General features: G+C 53.5%; 1 long non-coding RNA gene across 1 annotated transcript; it reads right to left on the bottom strand.

The window, feature by feature from the left end:
- Positions 1-4,958: 4,958 nt before the first annotated feature.
- On the bottom strand, positions 4,959-9,790 carry LOC123593167. Its single transcript, XR_006710163.1, has 4 exons — positions 9,679-9,790; positions 8,632-8,748; positions 7,212-7,460; positions 4,959-5,175 (listed from the first exon to the last, which is right to left on the bottom strand). It is a non-coding gene; the product is annotated as an uncharacterized LOC123593167 (long non-coding RNA).
- Between the last annotated feature and the right edge of the window lie 12,959 nt (positions 9,791-22,749).

Genomic DNA, 22,749 nt, shown 5'->3' with positions numbered 1-22,749 from the left:
GCATTTTCTACTTTAACAAATAAGAGTTTCCTTCCCATACGATCCCCTTCCCTGCTTCTCCTGGTAACATCTTCCTTATATGATCAGATCATAGTTTTTGGTTAGATAAATATTCACAGCTTATTTTGTGACAATGTAAATGTTATTGATAGCCCAGCCACGGAGAGTACTATGATTGCATTAACTTTCTTGTACATGTTTCTGTTGCTCCTGGAGTTATTCATCTTCCTGGTTTTTGCTTGCTTGGTTTCAGGGTGTCCATCCCGATTAACCCCAAACTCTCTACCAGGAGATGCGATCATCACACAACCCTCAGCTTCCTCTTTTTCTCAGAGATATACACCAGCAGTCTCCTTTAGCACTTTTACAAAGTTGTGCTGCGTGGGATTAAAAAAGAATTTTAAGGGTGCTTGGGTGGCTTAGTGCATTGAGTGTCCAACTCTTGATTTCAGCTCAGGTATGGCCCCACGGTCATGGGATCAAGCCCTGCATTGGGTTCATAGCAGAACGTGGAGACAGTTTGATATTTTCTCTCTCTCCCTCTGACCCTCACCTGCTCTCTCTTTCTCTCTCTCTCTAAAATAAAAACAAAATAATTTTAAGATACTTCAAATTAAGGGAAAGATGCAGCAATGATGCTAAGAACTCCAAATGCCCACCCACATTTCACCAGTTGCCCCATGATATGACTTATAGAAAGTGAACCAGCCCAGCGTCCTTTCCTCCATCCTGCCTTGGGTTTCACACTCTTGATGTTTTAAAGATAACAGGGCGGTCATTTTGCAGAACGTTGCTCGGTTTGGGTTTGTTTGTGTTTCCTGGTAATTATGCCAGGATTGTGCATTTCAGGGCAGGGCGCCACAGGAGAGACACTGTGCTATCTCACTGCCCCTGTCAGGTGCCACTCAATGTCACCTTGTTCCCACTGGTGGTATTAACTTCAATCAATTCGCCATTTGACCCGGTTTCTCCATTGCCGAGGGCTTGTGTTATTTTTGTATGAACGAGCTTCTGGGTGGGGATACTTTAGCACTATGTAAACATAGCACTCCTGGGTCGCCTGGGTGGCTCAGTCGGTTGAGCATCTGACCGCGGCTCAGGTCATGATCTTGTGGTTCGTGAGTCTGAGTCCCACGTCAGGCTCTGTGCTGACAGGTCAGAGCCTGAAGCCCGCTTCAGATTTTGTCTCCCTCTCTCTCTGTCCCTCCCCTGCTCACACTTTGTCTGTCTGTCTGTCTCTCTCAAAAATAAATTTGAAACATTTTAAAAATTGAAAAAAGAACCCCACTCCTTATTTCACTTATGCCCCTAGGTTTAGCTTTCCTTGTGGTCACTTACTTGAAATCATCATCACGATCATAGCTGCCAAGAGGTGATTTTTCTTCTTCCTTTATTGTTTGGTATTTTCTTGTAAGGAAAAGCCTTCTCTTCTGCCCATTTGTTCATTTGTTTGTTCACAGCTGTGTGGATGCGTGGATTCCTATTTTGTTTGATGGGCTATGCTCTATCGCTCATTTGTTTTGATATTTGAATTATATCAGGTTTGGTCCCAGCTGGTTCTTGTGCCCTTTCAACCTGTCCCTTTGATCTCCGGGCACTCCTTCACTTTCTGACACCAGGCGTATCTTGTACTTTCTCTGGCCCCGCCTCAGAGCCAGCCATTCCTCCAAAGAGCTTGATTTCTGTCTAGGGGGGGATGGTATTTGGAAAACAAGATCTCGGTGCTCAGTGTGCTTGTTACTGGAATGTTGCTTCTCCCAGACCTTTTGGGTGAACAAGCTGGAGAAAAACACATGCACACACATGTGGGCACACACATACACACACACACACATGCATATGCATGCACACACGTGTGCAGCCCACACCTGCATATATGCACACACATACACATATGCACACACACGCACACACAAACACACACTTTAAAGGACACATTCTGGCTAACAGCTCCAATTCCAATCCAACACCACAGGGTTCTTCAGTGTCCTCCTTTCCACATTCACGCCTCCCTTGTCAGCGAGAAACCTGCCTCCTTTAACCTGCGGTGGTTGATTCATCTGCTCCATCCCTTGTCTATACCCGTCCTCTGACCCTCCAGGCTGTGGTCCCACCCGATTTTAACTCTGGCCTCACCAGGGCCACCAGCACCCGCCCGGTGACTTCCAATGGGATGCACTGAGAAAGGAAGGCAGGCAGGAGGAAGAAAGAAAGAGAAAAATAGGCCGACAGGCATGGGATGGTTTTTATAGCTGTAGCAGATTGCAGGGATTTATAGGAATGTTCACATTGTCTCTACCCCACCTCCCCGATGGAAAGAACTAGAACAAAGAGTCAGGGGAGAATGGGCCACACCCCAGGCTGCGCGGCAGATCCCAGAGATGGAGGGATCTGATGGCCCCAGACCCTGGCTTCTGGTGGCCCTTTGAAGGCCTTGCCAATTCATCTCCTGCACATTGTTAAAGAAACAAATTTTAAGTCAGGCTAAGTGTGGCTAGCCCCAAGAATTGGTGATATGGCAAACCAATTCTCTGCTGAATTAACTCAGTCTAGGTGGGGGGTGGGGGGCGAAAGGTGGTCGCTCCTCACGTACTCTCGGGTCCCCCCCTCTTTCATCCAGAGTGCTTCTGCTCATCTGTGTTTAAACTATGGGGCCTCACTATGATCTTCTTAGGTTTAGAAAGAAGATTGAGCCTGGACGCAAGCCCCACTGGGCCTCCAGCTTGCTGTGTGACCCTGGGCAGGCTCCCTGCCTTCCCTGGGCCTCAGCTTTCCCTTTGGGAAAGGAGAGGTTGGGTTCTAAGTTCTGTGCATCTCTGCCTTGGCGTGTGGCACACACAGCTGGGGACCAGTGGAGTCCTCTTTGGCCATCAGTTCCCAGGGCAAAGGAGCCACCTTCCTTCCCATCCTCCTCCCCCCCCCCCCCTCCCAGGAATAGGGTGGCTGGCTGGGCCTGGGCTTGTGGCCAAGGGGAAGCGCAGACAATAAGCCAGAGTCACCCTGACTGCCTGGGGCAGGTTGTGCAACTTCCGCCGGCAAATAAGACTTTGGCCCCAGGACTTTGAGCTCTGGGCAGCCCGCTCCCCTCCCCCAGGCCACCCAGCTTAGGGGACAAGGCTGGGGGAGTGGCCAGGGTGCTTTCGGAGTCCCAGGGGCAGCCAGGCGGCTCTGGGTTCGTGAAGAGGGTCTCAGCAAGAGGGAGCCGGAGGAGGAAGCCGGCCAAGGGGAGGCTCTGTGTGAGAGTGTGTGTGTGCATGTGTGTGTGGGCAGCAGCTCCTGCGGGCTCGGGGGAGGCCTTGCCTGTGACGTGGTGATCCCCATGGTCACGGTCGTCAGGGGAGTTATACTAGAATGGTGGGCCCGGCTGGGTGCACGGGAGTAAACGCACCAGTCTGCATGTGTTTGAGGGCGCCTTGGTGAGCCGATGTACGCACGTGTTAGCTGTGGTGTGCGTGCACGTTGTGGGACATATGCTGCGGATTACATACATGTGAGATGACGCACACCGTCGTGATCCCACGGGGCCACGTGAGGGCTGCGTGGCTCTGAGTGTGTACTGACGAGTGCGCGTGTGAGCGTGGATCCACGTATGTGTGCACGTGTGGGTGGTCGTGTCTGCCCGTTAGGGGTGCACATGTGTGCGTGTGCTTATGCATGTGTTAAGTGCCTGGTTGCTGAGCCCGTGGTCTCTGGTGGGAGGGGTGTGTGACGGTTTGTAGACATGTGTGGCCTCTGGGGCACGTGTGTGCACAGGAAGTCTGGACGCTCACGCGAGTGCTCGCGTAGGACACATGTCCCCGGGGTCTTGGTCCAGCTCCTCACCTGCTTCACCCCACCCCCTCCCACCAACCTGCCAAGGACGCTGTGTGCTTCCAGTAGGTCTGCATTCCGACCCCCAATTTCCCTACTTGTACCACGGAGGGCGAGGTTGGACTAGAGCTCTCAGGCTCCTCCTTACTTTGGGGGGGGTTTGTGTAATCACCCCAAGGAACACGCACAACATGAGGGCGTCGAGAGCCCAGGAATCCTGGGATTTACCTTGGCCTCTGGGTGAGGGGAAGGAGGCCTCAAAGGAATAGGTGAGGCCAAGGGCCCGGAACCTGGGATGGGGCACTTCCAGAAAGGGCCTGAGGGGACCTGCTGGAGCCACGCTCCTGACCAGGCCCTGCTGTGGCCTAGAGGCAGGGGGCTGCCTGGAGTGACCTCTACCCCGGACTCTGGAAAGGAAGAAGGGAGTAGGGGGATCACGGCCAGGGGACCTCCGTGAGCAGCCCCCAACAGGAGCCTCAGGGGGCACTGGTTGGGAGGCAGGACTACACCCCTCCACTCACTCAAAGGAGTCTGGCCTGGCTTCTTTGCTCCTTGAGGAGCGGGGCCCTGGGTGGCTGTCCTTTCACGGAGAAAGCCTTCGTTCCCCTCAGAGCTTTGGCCCGAGTTTTAAAATTCAAGGCTTTGGCCTGAGTCCCAGGGAGGATCCTGAAGCTGGAGGAAAAGTTACACTTGCTGATACACAGGTCTGTCCAGGCCCTCTGCAGGGGTGGCAGGACGGGGTGCTCTTTGCCTCCTTCACTGTTTTCTTCTCTACCCCGGCTCCCAGCCAGTCCTCCCAGCCTTTGTGCAGATGGGCCTTTGTGCAGGGCAGCAAAGAGGAAGCATCGCAGCATCCTGGAACATTCCGTCTGTCGCACAAAGGGCAGGGGTACCACTAGAGAGTTCCATTTGCTGGGAGCAGGTTCACTGCAAAGAGCTCAAGGGAGCTAGAGTCCTGTCCAGTCCTGGTGCAGCACGCCCGCCGGGCTCGGACCCTGACCCCAACCACCCAGGACAGGGACCCTGGGCTTGGACAAGAGGGAGGAGATTCCATGGGAAGGAAAGTCCTAGAGTTCTCCTGCAAAAGTCAGGTCCAGTGGGGGAAAAACAAAACAAAACAAAACAGAAACCACTCCAGGTATTTCGAACAGGGGAAATTTAATACGGGGGATTGGTTCCACGGGAGAGGAAAGAGCTGAAAAGCCCTACAGCAGATGGGAAGGCAGTCTAGCTACGGCACGAGCTACTACCACTCCAGGCCGGAGCAGCACAGGGAGGAGGTGATGATTCCGCCCAGGGGTGGCTGAATCATGGCGGGGATCGCCGTGGGGCTGAGCCACAGGAGAATGGGTGGTTCTGCGGGAGCTGAAGACAAGGAGGCAGCAGTCAGCGCTGGAACCCTGGCTTCCCCGACCCTCCAGTCCCGTCCCAGCACTTCCCATTGGCCCGGCCTCACAAGAAGCCAGTTGGCAAAGGAGCCTGGGAAAAGCAGGCTGCGGGAGACGGGCAGTCGCGAGCGAGCGCAGACGGACAATGCCCAGTACTTCCCCATGTTGCACTCTGCAGGGGCTGGGAACTCGGGAAAAGCAAAGACATACTTGGCACCGTCCCCGAGACTGGGGATATGACTAAGTTTTGATAAGAGTTCGATGGGCTTCGTGCGCGCACACACACGCACACATACACACACCTGCCCCGGGCCGCGTGCCCCCTGAACGTTGGATTCACGCTGTCCCCACCAGAGCCCAGTGAACTCAGGACAAGGCCCTCACACCAAAGTCGAGGACACTGAGGCTTTCGGAAGGGAAGTGGCTTCTCTCGGGCCCCACGGCTGGAAAACGGCCGAGCCAGGGCTCGCACCCACGTCAGTGTGACTCCAGGGACCCAGGGCCTAGGAGGAAAGTGGTAAGTCTGCCGTCCGGTGCTATTGTTGGGAGCAGATGCTGACAGACAACCAGCCTGGGTTGGAGGCACTGGGTAAAATTCTCAGGAGGAGAGAGGCGTTGAACCGGGTGAGACGGGCTGGGGAGAGAGCCACGGATGGCCGATTGGGGAGCATCGCGTGAGTGGCAAAGAGCAGGTCTTGGGGACCCAACATGCTGGGTCAGATCTGCCCTGCCACATACCAGTTGTGTGACTGGATCTCTGTGCCTCGGTTTCCTCGTCGGTAAAATGGGCATAATAGTGATAGTCCCTGCTCCACGGGGCTGTGTGAGAACTGAAAGTTGGAGAAGTGTTTGCTACTATTATGTGTTATTCTCATTTCTGTTTTATAGGTGAGGAAATTGAGGCTCTGAGAGGTAAATCAGATGGCACCACTAGGAAGTAGAATATGACTCAAGTCTGTGCTGAGTCTGTGTCACCCTCTCCCACCCCTTCCTTCCCTGCCTGGTCCCCCAGACTGCTTGCTCACCCCCTGTGAGCACAACCCATCCCCGCCGTGATGTGAAGTGCCCTTCTCCTCGTGTCTCCCTCTGATCAGTCACCTCCTCCCGTTGGCCTCCAGGCTTGGAGGTGCCACCAGCTTCCCGCTGTCGCTCATCTGTGGGTAGCAGCACTATCCCCCCACTGGGTTTCTTCTAACCTTCTTGCCAGTCCCTGTATTGACTTCCTTCTGTTAGAAACCTAGTGTTTCAAGAGCGCCTGGATGGTTCAGCCGGTTAAGCGTCTGACTTCGGCTCAGGTCATGATCTCACGGGTCGTGAGTTCGAGTCCTGCTTCGGGCTCTGTGCTGACAGCTCGGAGCCTGGAGCCTGTTTCGGATTCTGTGTCTCCCTCTCTCCCTGCCCCTCCCCTGCTCACGCTCTGTCTCTCAAAAGTAAATAAATGTTGAAGATAATTTAGAAACCGAGTGTTTTGGTTTTCCTGCAGAGACCCTGCCTGGCACAGTAGTCGCTGTGTGTTGCGGTTTCCTTGGACCAGGGACGCTTCCAGGTGCCTTTCAGAGGCTAATATGTCCAGGTTAGGGACCCTCACCACTTGACGGAAGAGGAAGCAGGGCAAAGGAGAGAGGAAGCCGTGTGCCTGCGGTCACGAAGCTAGTGAGAGGCAGGACCGGGGCCCCGAGTCAGGAGGTTGAGATCCAGAGCCCACGGCCTGCCCACCTCCCCGCCTGCCAGTGGCCACCCTAACTGCTAGGCGACTGCCTAGGTCACCTCTGTGACCTCCCTGTCTGGCTGCTCTGCCCCACGCCAGCCCTCAGAGACACGACCGTGGATGGTATCTCTGCACGTCCTCTCCCGCTAAAGACCACCAGGGTCTGCAGGTGATTTCACGTCCTTCACGTTCGGTGGCCTCCTAGCTCTCCCTCCTCGTGGTGGCACCCCTTCCTGCCAGCCTCTTCTCCCCGCCCCGTGCCACTCCCGGCAGGCCCCTCCAGGCCAGGACCCTCGATGACTCACCCACGCAGGGCTTTCACTTCCTCCTCGGATGAGGCTCTTGACCTGCTGCAGCTGCAGAAAGGAGGTGCCTCCTTGGAGGCTTGAAGGCCAGGAGGACGAGTCGTGGGCCCCGTTGAGAGCTCAGGGCCCGGGCCTGAGGGGCTGGAGGGCTGTCTCCGCAGAGGGCAAGGTGGCAGGAGGGCTCCTGGGGCTCCCTGTCTGGCGCTGGGCTGGGCCAACTCTCTCCAAATGACCAGCCTTCTACACAGGCTGGCACACAGGGAGATTGGTCTAAGAACGTTTAAGCTGGAATTATGCCTCTCATCCCTACTGATGGCATTCAGTACACCCATAAACAGAAAGCCCAGTACCGTAGGGAAGCCTTGGAAATACTTCTGGGATCTCTTCACACAGTTTACCAAAAATGTTTACACAGAAATACTTCCTCATTACAACCTGGCTTCCTCTCTCCCTTTAAAGCACTCTCTAACTCCCAGCTGCTCCAAGGAGTGGGGAAGGGCAAGGCTGGAAAGTAAGCCTCCTCGGGGCAGGTGCGTCATACAACTTCCGGGGCCCCCATTCCTATCCTGGTTAAATGACCCTGCTGTGGAGTCAGACCTCCATTACACTCCCGGTCATTTTCTGACCGTGTGACCTTAGGGAAGATGGTCATCTTCTCTGAGCCTTGGTTTACTCATCTGTAAAATGAAGCTGTTGATAACAGCTACAGCATCGTGTTTCTGTAAGGATTCGATGAGCTCAGCCAGGCAGAGCACCCGGCACATTGTCAACATTGAAACGCTCGGTAAATGCCAGCTGTCACAACAAATACTCCTGTTTACGATGGGGGTCTAGGGGCGCCTGATCCTGTCTGTGCTCACGTGTTTGGGCCTGTGTCTGTCTACGGGGTGGTCAGGGAAGGCTTCCCGGAAGAGGTGACACTGGCCTTGTGTCTTACAGGAGAAAGTAGGGGAAAGGGTAAGGCCAGACGCCGTTAGAGTGTGGGGAGTGCGTTGGGGCAGGAGAAGGGACCGGGCCAAGAGTGGCCTGGAGGGGAGGCCTGAGCTCCTGGGGCCTCCACGCTGCAGCCTGGCTGGAACCGACTGTTGGATCTGGGTGGGTGGGGGCTGCCCCAGCTCGGTCTCTGAAATGCTGGCAGCTCTCACCCTTCTGCCCCCTCCCGTTTCTGGGCCTCCACTTCCTTCCCCTGCACAGACCACAGAGGCGTTTCAGAGGAAGCTGCTACTTACTTTAGCAGTGATCCCTGGACACCCCCACCCGCAGCTGCCCCTGCCCCTCTGGGCCCCTGAAGAGGCACCAGGCTATTCTTCTGAGTCACAGCCCAAAGCACTTACGGGTGAGGGTCAGGTCCCACCCCTTCCCCGCTGCAAACTGGGCACTGGAAGACGTGGGTTCAAGCCCCGCTCTGACGCTAACTTACTGGACGATGTCCCGGTCCCTTTGTCTTCCAAGCCCCAGGTCCCCATCGGGGCTCTGGGACCTGCGGCGGGGCGGGCGCTGACTTCCGGGCAGAAAGGGGGGTGGGGCTGGATATGCCCTGGAAGAAGCAGAGAGAGGGTCTCAGGCAGGTCAGGTTTGGGGAGCCAGAGCTTATATTTGGGGGGTCTGTCTTTAAGAAAAACAGAATCACAGGGGCGCCTGGGTGGCTCAGTAAAGTGTCCGACCTCGGCTCAGGTCATGATCTCACGGCTCGTGGGTTCAAGCCCCGCCATTGGGGTCTGTGCTGACAGCTCAGAGCCTGGAGCCTGCTTTGGATTCTGTGCATGTGTGTGTCTCTCTCTCTCTCTCTGCCCTTCTCCACTCACATTCTGTCTCTCTCTCTCTCTCTCTTAAATTTACATAAACATCAAAAAAATTAAAAAAGAAAGAAAAACAGAATCACAAACACAGATTTGCTTATGAAAGTGAATTTCTATTTAGCGAGGAGGAGCCCCGAAATTTTTTTTTTTTTCAGCATCCTGCAAATCTGCCTTTGGAAAGGCTCCTCCAAATCCTCAGGAGACAGTGGGGAGGGAAACTGAGGCAGAGAGAGAGGACGTCACAGGCTCTGCACAGCCACACAGCTGGGGAGTGGAAGGCTAGCCTTTGAACCCAGATTTGTCAAAAATCAATACCCACATTTTACCCCCTACCCTCAGCGGCCCCTCGTAGCGCCACTGAGGTGAGGAGGGCATTAGGGAGGAAGGATGAGAGACTGACAGACTGACAGACTGACAGCCAGGGAGGGCAGTGCTGGAGAGAACACAGGACTGTGGTCAAACAGACTCTGACCCAAGTCCCAGCTCTGCCCCTTTCTAGCCGTGTGAGCTTTCTGGAGTCTCTGTGTCCTCACGTGTAAAATGGGATGACAGAAGAGCAGTTGTGGGTCCTGCACAAGGCAGTTCTATTTCTGTCTTCACCTGGATCTCGTAAGTTCAGCCTGAACCACACTGATAATGCTAATGGCTAAAGCTTGTCTAGTGCTTACCTTGTACCAGACGTGGCTCTGAATACAGCTACTGAACTTCACGACAGCATGATGAGGTAGGTGCCGTGATCACTCCCATGTTCCAGATGAGGAAACTGAGGCCCCGAATCCATACCAGGCTCTGGGCTGGGCGCCAGGCATGCAGTTGTGACACGGGGATGGTCTTTGTTCCTCAGGACCCCAGAACTCCAGAAGGATGCTGGTAAGTGTGACATTTGGGATCTAAGGGAAGTCTCGAGGGAGCAGAAGGGAAGGAGACGTTCCTTGGGACCAGAGGCTTCGTGCAGGACCTGGCATTTGAGCAGAGCCCTATGGATTCCTAAAGGAGTTTCCCACATTGATCATAGTGGGGGGGGGGCATTGCGGGCAGAGGGAACAGCACATGCAAAGTCAAGAGGCAGAAGGATGTTGGTGGGGAGGGGACAGGAAGCAGGAGCTTGTGGATCTGGGGGGAGTTTGTGGGCCAGGAGCAGTACGGAGGAGGCTGAAGAATTAGCTCCCTGGTTTCTGGTTTTCTTCTTGGGTTCCAGCCCCCGAGCGGCAGCTTCAGTCCTGCGGGACAAGTGTCTGTGAGGGGCAGCCCTGTGTGTGTGCAGGGCAAGTGTAGGACATAGAGTCTCAGTCGGGGGGCAGTCCCTGACATCAGTCTTTGGGTTGGGAAAGCCCGTGGCAATGACCCTTTGCTGCCTTCCCTCCTGTTCTTCTAGCTTTGACAATTCAGAAGCCTTCACTGGTGAAATGAAGCAGGAGAAGATGTGGTCCTTAGGGTCACCCCACTGACCAGCTCCTCTCTCCCCAGCTCACTGACCCCTTGTCCACCCTCACGTCCAGCCATGAGTCCACACGTGCAATGTTTACCCGGAGCAGATGCTGTTCGTGCATTGCCCCTATTCCCTCGTTCTGAGGTCCCCTGCTCCGTAATGACTGTCCCCACTGCAAAGGGGGATACCCCCTATCCCGTCCCCAGCCGTCACGTCTCCACTTCCCTGCCTGGAACTTTCTCTGGCACCGCAGGAACCAGCTTCCCACAGCGTACCCAGAAACGCCAGGGCCGGAATGTCCACGGGGGCAGCCTTGACCCAGTGATGGATGGTGGCCAGTGACCAAACACTCCAGCCTACCGGTCACTGGGTAGGACGGCTCTAGGCACACTGCTCCCAGTCGTTCAGTGGACCCCCAGGGGGGGCTGAGCCTCAGGTGCCCACTGGGTAGCCTGCTCCCTTTTCCCCCTTATTGGCTTTTCCCTCTTCCCCGTCACACTTTCCCACTCACCCCTCCTTCCCTAGATTAGCGCCTCCCAGAGAAGCCACGTGCTCCCATCGTCTGCCCCATGTCCCCCCACCCCGCTCACCTGCTCTCGCGCTTGTCCAGACAGCAAATATGCACGGTACCCACTCTGCCGGACCCTCGTGAGATAAGGGAGGCACAGCCCTGCCCTCGAGAGCCCGCTAACTTGCGTAGATGGACACGGGCTCCTGGGGGCCACGACCTGTCCGCCAGGTGGGCTGGGACAAGAGGAGGGTAAGTGCTGAGCTAAGCTACTTCCTCATCCAGTCATGGGTCCCCACCCTTGGCTCTCTCCTGTGTGTAACTTTCCAAGGAAGCTTCCGGCAGCCTGGGCTGTGCGCGGCAGGCAGGCAGGAAGAACAATAGTTAACATTTGTGCTCGCCGCACTCGAGCTGCTCCACACATATTAAGCCCATTCATCTTCCCATCCGCCCTGGGACAGATACTCTTAATCTGAACTCCATTTTGCAGATGGGGAAAGTGAGGGACCAAGAGGCTCCCCCAAAGTGGCACAGGTAAGAAGTAGAACTGAGATTTTGGTCCAGGCAGCATGACCTCGAGAGCTTGTGGTTCGGCTTCTGTGCTCTACTCTTTGCGGAAGGAGGGAAGTCAGGACGGGTGTCGGTTTGATGCAGAAGGGAGGATTCAAATGCACGTGAGGGCCTGGGCAGAGAAGGCAGGTCAGCACCCCCCAAAAATGCCTGCCCCCCCCCCACTTCCACACCAGTGTGCTTTAGCATGAATGCCACATACACGCAAAGACAAGTCTACACAAAAGTGTGTGTTTCGCTAAATGCCGCCGTAGCCACCTAAGTATGTAAATACGTGCACGCCCTCCGCACCCAGAGGCTTGTTCACACACACGTGCGTACATCTGGGCATCCAGAGGCCACCACACACACACACACACACACACACACGTTTGCACGTGTGCACAGGCATCGGCACGCATGCACATCCACACACATTGGCACACGCGAATACAAATTAGCGGTCGCTTCGAATTCTTTGCTTAAAGAAAACTTGTGACTGTATTAAAAATGTAGGACACATTGGCCAAATAATTAAAGCGAGAAGCGAGGCAGTGGGACTTCTCACCACTCTCTCGGGGCCGCCTGTGCTGGGCTGTGCTCAGCGTGGCTTCGTCCTATATATTTGAGGAAGAGGCACTTTATTACAGTAATTTATCACCCCCATAAATGTGGCTCCTCTGTAACGCGGAATAATTTGGGAAGAAATATGTGTTAAAAATTAAAAATGCAGTCGGCATGCGCCCCGGCGGGTCTGCAGGGAGACATCGCCGCACCTCCGGTAACTGCCCGTGTAGCTCTAATACCTACAACTTCCATTATTTAAAGTGTGATTATATTTTTCCTGCTTGGAGCTTTGTCAGCTATAAATAAAAGATAAGGGTGAATTGTTGCGGGGCCTAGTAAGCACTTCCATTATTGGTACTTAAGGGGGCTTGGGGATGGAGGGAGCGGGCAGGGGGTGGGGAAGGATGGGAGGCCATCTGGGGGGTACCGCCTGGGTCTGGAAGGCGAGTTGTGGGCATGGCTGGGCCCAGTCCTTTCTCTGGTTGAGTTTTCCATTGGGTCCAGAGCGACGTGACCCCACGAACCTGGGTTCTGTTGTCCACCGTGGACCACGGTGAAAGCCATCCACAGAGGTTGCCGCCTGCTGTGGCTCCCTACGTGCCGACCCGCTCCTGTTCTCCCCAGGGACCCCACGACCATGGGACACCCAGGGGAGAAGGATGTCACCCATTTGAAGAGAAAGGGATTTCATCCACTTGAACGTGTTTGTTTTTTCACAACCAAGAGTTGTTGCTTTGAAGTGAGTCCAGACCGTGGCTGTGGGAGAAAAAGGATTCACAAGAGAGTGTATGTGTGGGGGGTGCCTTTATTAGCCAAAGCAGGTCCTTGGCCTCTGAGCCAGAGAGCTGTTCTAATTAAACAGAGAGTAACACGCCTCTAACAACAATCAGATGGGAAAACAAATGTGTTTGTTTTGTCACAAGGAGAAAAGGAGCAAAATAAAGCTAAATGAAAAAGAAAAAACTGGAAATCATCTCTTTGTCCCGTTTCCCCTAGTCTTGCACGTTTCTCTAAAGTTTTCTCACTTCCCTGAGCCTCTGTTTGCTCGTCTGTAAATTGGGGATGACAGCACCCTTCTATCTCCAGGGTTATTGTGGCAATTAAATAAGATAACATCTGTACAGCATTGGGACCGGCTGTCGCCATACCCCAGTTAGAGCTCCAGCTGTCACACTCTTTGGTATTTACCAAAACGATTTGAAAACTTCGGTCCACACAAAACTTTATAGCAGCTTTATTCATGATGGCCCAAACCTGGAAGCAACCAAGCTATCCTTCAGTAAGGGAAACGGATAACCAAACTGTGGCCTAACCAGACAGCAGACTATTACTCGCAGATAAAAGGAAATGAGCTGCAGGAATGGCACATTATTGTCTTATGGGTATGGAGTTTCATCTTGGGAAAGTGAAAACAGTTCTGGAGGCAGTGGGGAGGCTTGCACAACACTGTGACCGTGCTTACGGCCACTGACCTGTACACTTAAAAAGAGTTCAAATGGAAACGTTTAGTGCTACGTATATATTTTTTAAAAATTTTAGCATTTATTTTTGAGAGAGAGAGAGAGAGAGAGAGAGCGCGCGCGCGTGAGTGGGGGAGGGGCAGAGGGAGAGGCAGTCACAGAATCAGAAGCAGGCTCCAGGCTCCGAGCTGTCAGCACAGAGCCCGACGCCCCACGGACCACGAGATCATGACCTGAGCCGAAGTTGGACACTCAACTGACTGGGCCACCTAGGCGCCTGTTATGTTATTTATATTTTACCACAAAAAAAAAAAAAAGAAAAGAAAAAGACAAAAGAAATGGGCTGTCAGGCTATGAAAAGACCTGGAGGAATCTTAAATGCATGTTGCTAAATGAAAGAAGCCAGTCTGCAAGGCTACATGCTATATGATTTCGGCTGTAGGACATTCTGGAAAAGGCAAAATGGCGGAGACAGTTTGGGATGGGGAGGAGAGGGAGGGTTGAAGAGCCTAAGTTCAGAGGATTTGGGGGCAGTGTCACGGTACTGCATGATTCTGTAGTGATAGATGCACATCATTACACATTTGCCAAAACCTGTAGGGTGCACAACACAAGGGGTGAGCCCCTACATAAACTACGGACTTCAGTTGATAATGATAATGCATTGATACTGGCTCATCAGTGGTGGCAAATGTACCACAATGAGGTTAATATCAGGGGAAGCAGATGGGGGGATTATAGGAGAACTCTGTGTACCTCCTGCTCCGTGTTAAACCCCAAATGGCTCTGAAAATCGAAATCTAAATATTTAAAATTCAAATGAAAATAGGGGTGCCCAGATGGCTCAGTCGCTTAGGTCTCCGACTCTTGATGTTGGCTCAGGTCATGATCTCGAAGACGTGAGATAGAGCCCCGTGTCCAGTTCCACGTCGGGCGCTTGGGATTCTCTCTCTCTCTCTCTCTCTCTCTCTTTCTACCCCTCCCCCACTCCTGCTTGCGTTCTCTCTCTCTCAAAATAAATAAATAAACTTAAAAGAATAAAATTCAAATAAAAAATAAAAACTTAGGATTAAGGGGCACCTGGGTGGCTCAGTTGTTTGAACGTCAGACTTCGACTCGGGTCACGATCTCACAATGTGTGAGTTTGAGCCCCACATCGGGCTGAATGCTGTCAGCTCGGAGCCTGGAGCCTGCTTCGGATTCTGTGTCTCCCTCTCTCTCTGCCCCTCCCCTGCTCCCACTCGTGCTCTCTTTCTCTCAAAAATAAAATAGAACCTTAAAGCAAACAAGCAACAACAAAAAAAAACCCCGAACACTTAAGATTAACCTTAAAGCTCTAAAAATTAATTTTAGTAATTGGACGGAAGTCATTTTCTCAGTTCTCAACACCACGGAAAGCAGCCTGGAAGCCATCTTAGCAATCATTCCGCCCGTTGACTTCCAAACGCTTTGTTTCTTTTTCCATCCCAACATTTACAGGGCCCCCCAATACACTTACAAAGCCTCCCGTGACCGGAGCACGTTGGATGGGAGCAGCAAACAGGTTTGGACTGGCTCAAGCCACATCCTGCCTGCTGGGGCTCCCTGATGGTAACTGTCCACAAGCCCTCGAGTTGGCCTGCGTCAGCCAGGCCGGATCAGGGGAATTCGTCTGAGCTCCACAAACGGAAGCAGCTGATTCAGACCCTTTGGAGCTGGTCCTGGCTGGTTGCATTTGTCCTAAACCAGCTCAAACCACTTGCAATTGGCTGAAATTAGCCCCCAACCTAGAGCCAAGGGGTATGCCCCCAAAAGGAGCCCCAAAGGGAAGAGAAGCTGAGATTCCACTTGGGGTGATCAAACAGGAGTCTGGGCGCAGGTCAGGCTGGATCAGACCTGTCGGGACTGATGAGCCCATTGCTGCTGAGGCCGGAGGGAGAGGCTCTGGCGGACACAGCATTCTTCGCCTCCCGCCCCAGCCCTTGGAGCACCTCCCTGGGTGAGTGGCTCTGAGGAACAGAGGCCGGTTGGGTTGGGCTGGGGAGAAGATCAGGCAGGTGAGGAGGAGGAAGAGACTCTTCTGAGAAGATGGGGGGAGAGGAGGTGCAGTGGGGCCCAAGGGAAGGCTTTGTAAAGAAGCAAGACCCTGGAGATCATCTGTGCGCGGATGGGCATGGACTGGCAGGGAGGAAGGTGCTGCTGATGGAAGGGAAAGGGAGATAATGAAGGGTTCCAGTCCTTGAAAAGGTGAGAAGCAACAGGACCAGGGGCACAAGTGGCAAGATCAGCCTCTGAGAGGAGAAGGGTCGCAGCCTTTAGGTGTCAGGAGGGAGGCAGCAAAGACCAAGGCAGATACAATAGGTCCACAGGATGGGGCGGGGGAGACTAGGAGGGCAGTCACATCTCGTGGCACCTGTTCTTTCAATGATATTTGGGACAAGGTCACCTACTGAGAGCTAGGTGGGTGGCAAGGGGGTGGCGACTTTGAAAGGAGAGAAGATAGGGCATGGTCACCCCAGAGAAGCAAAACACAGGGGGGTCTGGGGGGCAGCTTGAAGGGCCCATTGGAGGTCTGTGGTCATGAATTTAGAGTGAAACCTGGCAGTTCAGGGGTGTGATTTTCTCCTACAATATTCACTGACATGCAATAGTACAGGTCTCCAGAGTACCCAGTAATGCGATGGCTGGGCTGAATAAGACCAGAAATGCCAGGAGGGAACCACTGGACGGAACCAATGGCAAATGGCAAGGGAGCCAATCAAATGGATGGCAGTCCCCACAAGAATCCCAGAACCACGATAGGGGTGGTGCTTGAGCAGTGAGGCAAGCGTCGGTGTGGGGTGTTTATAGAGTGGGAAACTGAGGCCAGGCTGGAGAGGAGACTTATCCGAGGTCACACTGTTATCTGCGGCTGCGGAAGAAACTTCCGGTTTTTAATCACATCTTACTTCATTCACTCGTTTAATCGCTAAATTCCCGTTGAGTGCCAACTATGGGCTAGATGCTCTGCACACTGAGGCCAAAAGATCTGATTCCCACTCTCAAATGACTCACTGGATGTAAATATGAAATTAATTCATCATTTTCTTAATGTAGTACGTCTATCATTAAATAGTAACATGCACATTGTTAAACAAAACACAGCACCGTTATGGCTTGTGTGGAGCTTGACGTATAGTGACTTACTAGCGGGATGTTGGGCCAGGATCTTGGCTTCATATCTTTGTGTCTCAGTTTCCTCATCTGTAAAATGGGGATCTTAATAGTAGTCACCCCACCAGTGGAGACGGAATGAGTTAATAGTATATAAAGTATGCTCAACATAGTATGCTCTCAGTAATGTAGCTATTTTTGCTCTGTGGTAATTTGCACGTATATCCTAGATTCTCAAAAGACCTGTTGCGGCAGCCATTGTGGGTGTTGAACCCATATCCCCCGTGCACTCTCTTTTCCCAGACGTGGTGATGGTGTCTGACACAAGCCTGAGCCCTTCCTCTTGAACCCGGTGCCGAGTTGGTGAGCGTGGGCCAGAGGCACTGAGTGGTTAACACCTCCAGGAGCACCCTTTAGCCAAGGGTGCGTGGGAATGGGACACCCTTGGGTGTGCCCCTTGGGTCAGACATTTCTTGGGCATGTTCTATTCTGCCAGTCCCCAGTGAGTCTGAGGCTCAGCTGCCCACAGTGGGCATCTGTTCATTAATACACACATTATCGGCCTTCCTTCTCTGTGTCCCTTCCCCATTCTTTATTGCTATTTCTGGGGATCAGCTTTAATTTTTTTTTTAATGTTTATTCATTTTTGAGAGAAAGAGAGAGAGAGAGAGAGAGAGAGAGAGGGAGAGGCAGAGAGAGAGAGACACACACAGAACTTGAAGACAGCTCCAGGCTCCACACTGTCAGCACAGAGCTCGATGCGGGGCTCAAACCCACAAACCTTGAGATCATGACCTGAGCCGAAGTCCGACACTTGACTGACTAAGCCACCAAGGCTCCCCTGGGGATCAGCTTTAAAACAAACTAGCTGCTTTACTCCATCCTTGTCTCAGATCTGCTCCTGAGCTCAACCAAAGACAGTTGTGATACAAATGGTCCTAGGAAGTAGACTCTCGGGATGGGCCCCTGGGACTGAATCACTCACCGGCCAGTTGGCACCAAGGACCACATTGCTGGTAGGAGCAGAGTGATTCCAGCCCCTGGTGTGCAGATTCTCTCACCTGACTGGGTGAGGAAGAGGTGCGGGTGGGAGGGAATGCCCTGGTTTATCTCGCGGCCCTAGCATCGGAGAGGAGGGGAGCCCGGGGGGGGCGGGGGGGGGCCGCTGGTAACTCAGGACTGCAGAGTTGTTTAGGTGAGGTTAACTGCCGTGAAAGCCCTGAAGGAGGAAAGTGTTGGTCAGCCCGCTATCAACCTAGGACCCAGTGCGAAAGCCAGAAGCCTGGGCGCTCAACTAGACCTCTCATTCCCAAAGCTGGAGGGCAGACTGTGCCGAAAATCAGACCCAAGATCTGAACCGGAGGAGTAGAGAAGGCACGCGGGAGGCTAAATTCTCAGCCCGGCGGGCCTTCTGTGTTGAAGTCAGCGAGCTGATAGAGAGAAGCGGGGGCCGTGAGACCTCGGATGGGAATGTTCGTGTGGATATGCTTGATAGACCTGAGCCTTGGGGCTGGGAGAAGCGGCCCCTCCTCTTTGCTAGAGCTTCCCGTGGGTGAGACACAATGCCGAGGCCTCACCTGCACCTGCGCTGGACGGTGTGGGCCCCTCCACAACACCCCCGCCCCGGCTTCTCCTCCTTGTGGTCCACACCAATAACTAGGTCTCAGCGTGGCCTGAGGGGGTTGGGATTGTCTCTTTAGGAGGAGGAAATGGACTCTACCAAAAGAGCTGCCAGACCTGGCTGATGCATAGTGGCGGGAACCAGGAGAACACCCCCAGGAGTGGGTCCTGAAGGTCCTGTACCAGGGCAGCGAGGCTGTAAGGCTGAATGGGGAGATGACTGATACGGGAGCACTCTCCCGTGACTCAGCGCGTGAGCCCATCTCCTGGTGCCGCCGGGATGACTTCCAATGGCTTAGATACGAAGCCAGCCCACAGTACATGAGATGGAGATGATAAAACTGTGGTGGCAGAGCACCAAGGGGGGACCAAAAGGCTCCAAAAGGTGGACTTATCACAATGGGCATAGTACGACATAAGACCAGCGAATTCACCAATGTGCTATGCTGGGCGTACCGAGGCAACGCGTGGAGTGCTGGCCTAAGTTCATCTCGCAGCGGGCCTCGTGGGTCCGCAGACCCACCCGTGGTCATTTCCCCAGTCCCTGCGTGGGTCATTGGCTTGGACACGCTCAGCAGCTGGCAGAGCCCTCAGTGTGGTTCCTTACCCTGTGGTGTAAAAGGCCTCCTCATAGGGAACGTGGAGTGGAGGCCCCTAAAACTGTCCCCCAGCCAAGATAGTAAATCAGAGCCATACCACATTCTGGGAGGCTGGCCGAGATTAGAGCCGCTCTCAAGGACGTAAAGAATGCGGGAGTGCTGGTTCCTATCAGATCCCCATTTTGTTCAGGCGTACAGCCCCTGTAAAACCTGAAGGATCACAGGAGATGATGGGGAATTAGCACAATCTCAACTACGTGCGGGAGCCTCGATCTCACTGCCTGCCGATCGCGTCGCCTCGGGCACTTAGTAAGCACCTACTGATCTGCGGAATGTTACCTTCCACCCCCACGGGACACACGGGAGGGGCAGAAGCACTTCAGAGTCACCTGGGGCAGAGGGCGGTGCGCATTCAGTGTCTTACCCTTGCTCTCCCTGTCACCGAGGTTATGGGAACTCTCCTGCTCTGTCACCACAGAATCCGAAGGGATCCTGATCATCTGTACCGGGCTCGCTTGGCGCCTGCGTCAGCCTAACTAAGTGGAATCCACGTTTCCCAGAATTCCGTTTCCTGCATCTCTGGGGTAGCTCGGGTGGCGAGAAGGACGGTTTGAGAGGTTTAGCTAAGATGGGACTGAAGCCACGGACATGTTCATTTCACGCCTGGAACGTGATGGCTCAGCATGAGACGCTGCTGCGACCCCCTCTGTGGTCACTTAGCTGCTGACTTATGTTGTCAGGGGGTAGCAGCCGTGTCTCCAGCTTTGCCACCTCTTGCCACTACGTGTGCCAGCCCTACTTCAGGTGCTGGGGATGTGGCAAGACAGGACACGTTCCTGCTCTTACTGAGCGCAGTCTCTCCGAGGTCAGTGAAGGGGGTGGAAAGTGCTTCAAAAACCGGTTCTTTGCAGCAACCCTGTGCTCTTAACCCTCCTAGGATCTAAATGACCTCCCGGGACAGTATGATCCTACCGTTGGGGTTACGATGACCAAGGCCATCCCAGCCTTTCCATCTCTCCCTCTCGGTTTCTATCTTTCTCTCTCTTCTGGGTTTGCATCTTGAAAGAGAAGAGTCTGCAAAGGCACCCTCTGAACCGTTAGCAGGGGTCACTTCGGAGAAGTGACTTTGGGAACAGGGTTTTCCTGCTCCTTTAACACACCATGGAGGCAGAGAAATTACATAATGTGCCCGAGATCACATGGCTGGCAGTTACAGAGCAGAGCGGAGGCCTTGTCCCCCTGACTGCTTCACACATCCCAGTTCCTCCCATGACCAAAGACAGTCCTTTGCGCCTCTCATCCCTTCCGGCTCAACTCGGCCTCCAGACTTCCAACTCAGACTTTCCCCTGAAATCCCCTTGTGCCCTCACTGCCTTTGCCGAGGCTCTGCGGTAGAGGGACAGAATTAGAACTTGCCTCGTGGTGGGAGGTGGTAGCAATGGCTGCAGAAGAGAAGTGACTTTCAACTTCTAGGAATTGACTCTGACAATCAGATCGGGCAAGGGGCTGAGTCACCGGCAGGCCCCTCCGGCTGGGTTTTAATCAGGTCAGATGGTGCAGGGCGTGGGGGCGGGTGGGGGTGCAGAGGGCTCGGTTCCGCTTCCTCCCGTAGAGGCCCAGGCCCTTTCTTGCAGTTTCTGTCTCTTTGATGGGGAGGACTTGCCCAGCAGGTGTCAATCCAGGCCACCTGGGTGGGCTAAATTTAGGTCCTAAGATGTCAAAGCTGTGAGGACCCAGTATCTTGTTTTGCAGGTGAAGAAGCTGAAATGGAGAGAGGTCAAGAGACCTGCCCCAGGCCCCACAGCTGGACTCACAGCTGGAACTCAAACCCAGGCCTCTCCAAAAGTCACCACACCAACTCCAGAATGAGTGCTCTTTCCAAACACCCACCAACCTGGGCTACCGTCCTGAGGCCAGCCCTGCCTTGGGGTTGAGGGTAGGGAATGGGGCACTGCTCTGTGTCTGAGACCAAACACTGTTTTGGGGGCAGACATCTGGCTTCTAATTCTGGTTCTGCAATTTACTGTATGACCTTAGGCAGCTTCTTCATTTCTCTTGAAAGTAGGCATCATGGATATTGTTGGATTCAAGACACAACTGTAACCCAATTGCCTAGGACATAGTAGATAGTCAATGAATGCGAGTTCTGTTTTCTTTATGTAATGATTTCCTAAGTGACTTTGGTGGAATCCTGGTGCTCACTGACAATATCTCAGGGGTCCTGGCTGGGTGGGACCAAACAAACGGGGGCTTGGAGCTCCCCACCCCCATCCTTCTTCCCTACCCCCACTGCCACGAATGTATGTCCCCCATGAACCAGAGTATTTCTGTCTTTATCTGTCATATGGTTTGAGTTATGCCTGAAATTTTTTTAATGAGTCTGCTACTAAAAATCTGGCCATCCTCCACGGCCTTAAGTTTGCAAACTCAGAGAGGACCTAGTGGAATCGCAGAGAAATAAGAATCACAGCGCTATTTTAACGTTCATGCATTTGGAACCTGCATTAAGGAATGTTGTGTTTGATTGTTGGTTTCCTGGGGCGGCAGGAGGCTGTGGCCACCTTGTGGGTTCCCACTCAAGTGCTATGGCCCACTTCCTTTCATGCTAATGGAACCCACATTTCAGTTGACCACTGGGTGCCCCTATGATTCAGAGGACCCCTTCCCCACCACAAGGAGGGAGGAAACGTGCATTAATATGAACAAATCACAGTGGTTCCATCCTTCTTGCAGTGATCAACTAGGGCGTGGGTGACAGGCCTGTGACAAGACTCTGCCCATGAGACAGGAGATGTTTATGGGGGAGGAGACTTCTGGAAAAAGATGTCCCTTTTGATTAAAAACAAAAAGCTATGTGGAGAAAAGCTGTCCCCTTCTTCTGCCTGCCCATGTAGCTGTGTGGCCACCTGACCTTCAGCACCCATCTGAGACTCGAGGGCACAGGCCCGAGGACAAAGTGAACCCCCAAGAGCATCTGTACTAATCCCCAATTGCTACAATAATGCCACAAAACAACCATTCCCCAAACCCAGTGACTGACAATAGGCATGTGTTTGCGTGCTCACGGGTCACAGGTCAGCAGGTTCACCACGGTTCAGCTAATTTAGGCTGGGCTGGGCCGGGCCACTCTGCTTCAGGCTGTGGGTCAAGTTCCAGTCTGTTCCACATGTGTTTATTCTGGGGCCCTATGGAAGGGGCCGCAGCGAAACCAGGGACAGCTCTTCCCCCAGCAGATCACAGGAGCTCAAGGCCAAACCAACTGGCACAAGCACATTTAAGGCCTTGGCTCATGTCATGCCTGCTACATTCCAGTGACTAAAGAAAGCCACAGGCTGGGCCCAACATAGCGGGTCGGGATGCACATTCTCCCCAGGGGAAAGAAGGCCAGTAAATATTTGCTGACAAATACTACTCCAGCCTATCACAGAGGCATGCACCTGAAAATGGCCCTGTCTCCCTGCGGCTTCCTCCTCTGTGACACAGGAAATTCTGCCAGCTGAGAATGGCCAATGGAAGGCGGGGTGCAGGGAGCGGCTGCGTGGCCTCCTAGGGAGAATTAATTGTGAGAAAACGTGGATTCTGGAGTAAGTGACGGGGCCTGAGCACAAAGCAAAGTCCCAGAGTTGAGGCAGTGCCTGGAAACTGAAAGCCCCCTAATTCCACTCTCCTAGTGAGATATGTGCTATACCCAAGGGAGAAAGGCATCGTGTGGGTTTGAACTAACAGAACAGCTTCACTGGGGTGCCTTGCTGGCTCAGTCAGCTGAGTATGTGATTCTTTTTTTTTTTTTTTTAATGTTTATTTTTTGAGAGAGAGAGTGGGAGAGGGGTGGAGACAGTGGGAAACAGGATCAGAAGCACTGACAGCACAGAGCC

Source organism: Leopardus geoffroyi, chromosome D4 (genome assembly GCF_018350155.1).
Source record: "Leopardus geoffroyi isolate Oge1 chromosome D4, O.geoffroyi_Oge1_pat1.0, whole genome shotgun sequence".
In the NCBI taxonomy this organism is placed as follows: domain Eukaryota; kingdom Metazoa; phylum Chordata; class Mammalia; order Carnivora; family Felidae; genus Leopardus; species Leopardus geoffroyi.
This window is presented reverse-complemented; position numbering and strand designations above follow the sequence as displayed.